The sequence below is a fragment of the Salmo salar genome, chromosome ssa10 (assembly GCF_905237065.1).
Source record: "Salmo salar chromosome ssa10, Ssal_v3.1, whole genome shotgun sequence".
In the NCBI taxonomy this organism is placed as follows: domain Eukaryota; kingdom Metazoa; phylum Chordata; class Actinopteri; order Salmoniformes; family Salmonidae; genus Salmo; species Salmo salar.
The window spans coordinates 63,783,805-63,788,701 of record NC_059451.1 but is presented as its reverse complement, the minus strand read 5'-3'; positions in this window follow the sequence as shown (position 1 = coordinate 63,788,701).

The window sequence follows — 4,897 nt, the reverse complement described above, 5'->3', positions numbered from 1 at the left end:
CCTTGGAGCTACGTAAGCCTATAAGCAACGGCACAATGTCTGGGGGAGAATGTCAGCTTTTCTCTGACATTTTGAAAGAGGACGAAAAAATGTTACGTGGAGGTCTCTCAACTTTCCCAACAAATCATGAGTTTGGGTAGGCGGGGCTGAAAATGCAGGCAGGAATTGTGCTCCAAACTTACGCTTGAACGTACAGATGTCTTACAATTTCGCATTCAAAGATGGCGGAAGAAAGCCGTCTGGCTCATGGACTACAGCCCACTGGGCATTCTACATCAATTCAATGTCTATTCCACGTTGGTTTAACATAATTTCATTGAGATGACGTGGAAACAACGTCGATTCAACCAGTTTGTGCCCAGTGGGAGGGGACTTCGGACTCTGACTCAAGGTTTAATGACTTGACTCTATCACTGTATAGTATCAGCAATTCTCATTAGGATGAGACAGACTGGTCTCATTGATTTATTAACAGATATTACTGAAACTGAGAATGTTTTGTTTTCTACAATTATATTTATTATATTAAATATAAGGCAACATATAAACAGGGCGAGAAACATTAACAACAACAAAAAACAAGGAATAAATAAAGCAAGAAGGTCAAAACTAATTGTGTTGCAGTTGTTGTGTTTTTTCTGGTGAATAAACATGACTATCGTAAGAACAGTGTAATTACACCTTTGGGCACAGGATGGTGCAAAGCATGCATACTCCTGAACAAGAATACACCACAATATATACACAAACAGACACGTACAAACCACACATACAAATATAGCCTATAATAGCAGCCAGATATCCTAAAGTGATGACTGGGGACAGATCCAAGATCAGATTCTGGGTGTACGTGATAGCCTAGGATCAGTTGGTTAGTGTCTCAACACAAGTTCCATACATTTTGGCTATTGACCTTTCTAATATGCAAATGTAATTGATATTAATACCCAAACTTTACACAATACAATATTCGGTTCAAACAAAAGAAATCAAACGTTTTTTTTCACAGCTGTTGAAGCTTATAAGATTATTAGCTTTTCTTGAAAGGACATGTTGAAATGTGGGTTGTAACCAAAGAGCATGAATGCAGGAATGATTTTATTGATCATTGTCGTCCCACTTTAAATGACATTCAGCATATAAAGGCTTCATAAAGCCTTCATAACGCCTTCATAAGCACTACATAAATGTGTTAGAAAGCATCTCTAACCATATGTCATGCTTTATAAAGGGTTCATAAATGTGGCATAACTGTATGACAATCACCAATGTCAAACATAATATAAACATGTGCTTTATAAAGGGTAATATGTTGTGCTGAAGGATGGCATACACTCTAAAGTGATGTCATGTTAGTCACATTACACCTAATCTTTTTCCTAGACACTTCCGCCCAAATGCGCAGAAGGTCTGGTGGACCAACGCATTAAACCTGGCCTTCATTAGTTGGGTTACATTTCAAATCAAATTTTTAAGAAGAGAAATTGTGGAAATGGACAAGGTTTTGCCATAATTATGACTTTGTGGCTGTGATGACCAGGGGAAATGCTTTTGCTGACAGAGGACATAGCCTGATGACAAATACTTTACTCAGTAAGGTCACTCCCATAGAATTATATGGTCACTCCCACTAAGGCTAACTTTGAATGGTTGATATCCCAGGCTTATATGTGTTGTGTGCGCAATAGCCTTATCCAAATCAACTTACAGTCATGCGTGAATACATTTTTATGTGTGGGTGATCCTGGCAATTGAACCCACTATCCTCGTGTTGCAATGCTCTACCAAGATGCATGACAAGGTTATAAATGCTTTGTGAAGCCTCAGTGTAATATGATTTATAAGCCTTAATTGAGCAGTGCTTATGACACCCTTTATAAAGCACAGGTTTATGTCATATTTGACGTAGTGGTTGATGTCATATTTGACATTGGTGGTTATGTCACACAGTTATGTCACATTTATGAACCCTTTATAGAGCTTGAGACACTGTACACTTATAGATGATTTGTGACACATTTTTTATAGTGTTTATGAAGCCTTTATAAGCTGCGCATCACTTAAAGCATGACCAGAAGTGGTCCCAAAACGTCAACAACATTTTCCCAAAGAGTTTCAACAATAGAATGGTGTCAAAACATATGCATGAAGTTTCCTATTTCAGAACAAGAGCATTTATCGTTATCTGCAAGCTTCAGTTTAAATCTGCTCTCAGGAGTAAAATAGGTACTGTGTGCAAATTTTAAATGGATCAGCTAATGGACCAACACATGTGCCATTCCTGTTCCAGCCCAAAGTTCTCTAGTTCTCTTTCCCACATCTTTGTGAGAGGGAGGGTGTGGACATTATGTAAGTTAAGTTATTATAAGGACACAAGCACAGATATTCTGGTGGAGGAAATCGACTTTCCAAGAGGGTGGGAGACTGGATAGGCATCTCATGTTACACCATATGCTTTCAGAGCTGTACATAGTTTAATGAGCCGGGATAGAATATAGGGTTTTCACACATATTTGTTGCTCTAGTTTGAATCAGAGTTTGATTATTTGTTACATTGTATTCATTTCATTTGGTCCATTTGGTTTCACATTGCCAAATGTCTAACAAACAAAAATGACCAAACAAAACCACATGTTCATGCAAGTTACTTGTTTTTTGGACACAAATGGTCATGTTAAATCCATCTATTATCATCATGGAGCAGCACTCGTGTGTCCCGATCTTCATATTACTTTTGCTTGGGTCAACATACGGGAGGAAACGGCGCAATAGCCGCTCTCATAACTGCAATGATAGGGGAGACTGGGTGTCTCATCATCATCATGGGTTGGTTGTCACAGTTCTTAGCCTATTACTCTAGGATGCTGTGTAGAGTAATAATTTTAAGATTAAAATGTGTGACCTATGAAACCTGGTCCATTCATATCAACATCTAAAAACATGGAGGAAAGTGGGATCTGTGTGTTTGAAAATGTGTGAAAATAAAAATACATGCATTGGTACACTATATATACAAAGGTAAGTGGACACCTGTTCAAATTAGTGGATTCGGCTATTTCAGCCACACCGGTTGCTGAAAGGTGTAAAAATCGAGCACACAGCCATGCAATCTCCACAGACAAACATGGCCTTACCGAAGAGCTCAGTGACTTTCAACGTGGCACCGTCATAGGATGCCCCCTTTCCAACATGTCAATTAGTCAAATTGCTGCCCCGGTCAACTGTAAGTGCTGTTATTGTGAAGTGGAAACGTCTAGGCGCAACAACGGTTCAGCCACAAAGTGGTAGGCCACACAAGCTCACAGAATTGGACCGCCGAGTGCTGAAGTGTGTAGCGAGTAAAAATCGTCTGTCTACAGTTGCAACACTCACTACCGAGTTCCAAACTGCTTCTGGAAGCAAGTCCGGAAAAACAAAAACTGTTAACCGGGAGCTTCATGAAATGGGCTTCCATGGCCGAGTAGTCGCACACAAGCCTAAGATCACCATACACATTGCCAAGCGTCGGCTGGAGTGATGTAAAGTTTGCCGCCATTGGACTCGGAGCAGTTGAAACACATTCTATGGAGTGATGAATCATGGTTCACCATCTGCCAGTCCGATGGACAAATCTGGGTTTGCCGGATGCCAGGAGTACACTACCTGCCCCAATCCATAGTGCCAACTGTAAAGTTTGGTGGAGGAGGAAAAATGGTTTGGGGCTGTTTTTCATGGTTTGAGCTAGGCCCCTTAGTTCCAGTGAAGGGAAATCTTAACGCTACAGCACACAATAACATTCTAGACTATTCTGTGCTTCCAACTTTGTGGCAACAGTGTGGGGAAGACCCTTTCCTGTTTCAGTCGCTTGACTGGCCTGCACAGAGCCCTGACCTCAACCCCATTGAACACCTTTGGGATGAATTGGAACGCCGACTGCGAGCCAGGCCTAATCGCCCAAAATCAATGCCCGACCTCACTAGTGCTCTTGTGGCTGAACGGAAGCAAGCCTGCGCAGCAATGTTCCAACATCTAATGGAAAGCCTTCCCAGAAGAGTGGAGGCTGTTATAGCAACAAAGGGGGGACCAACTCCATATTAATGCCCATGATTTTGGAATGAGACGTTCGACGAGCAGGAGTCCACATACCTTTGGCCAAGTAGTGCATTTGCATTATTTGAATGATAGGAGTAGGCTATCCATGAACAATTTATTTGTTGAAAGAAGACAGGAGAGCTGTATTTCAAACCTATTTCTGAGTTGCTATAGGACAAATCATATGGAAATGAATATCAAATTTTGCCTTTATGCTCAATTGGGGGTAATTATATAAAATAGTATACTTACAAAGTTGAAACTGTTGAATTCTGTTAAGAATATTGTTATATACTCTGTTTTAATAGTTTATTCACCGTTAGTCAGCAGCTCTACACTAAATCACTTTCTCTGGGTGTGCCAGCTCATGCTTTTTATAACAATATTGTTCAATCAAAATCAATAGCCTGACTATTTCTGGTTGAAAAGTCTTATAAGATATCCTACTGGTAATGAGAAATACAAGTGAGTAAAAATTATTACATACAGCCCCGATCTCCCTTAATCTGCATCGGCAGCACACATAAATGAGCTGCGACTCACCAAATGTTTCAGAGAAAACAAGTTATGATATTGCATTCATTTGATCAAATGCTCGCAGTCAAACAACCAATAATACTGTCCGCATCTTGTTCTTTTCCTGTGTTTTGTTGGTGTATATGATGTTTATTTATTTAATAAAATGCCATCGTAATAGCCAGATTAAATTTGAGAGGAATAGTCTAAGCGATAGTCAATATACTAGAAAATGTACTGTATGTGTGTTTTTGTTTTGAGGAATCACTTTTTCTTTGAGATTATTGAGTCAGGAATGGACACCAAGAGG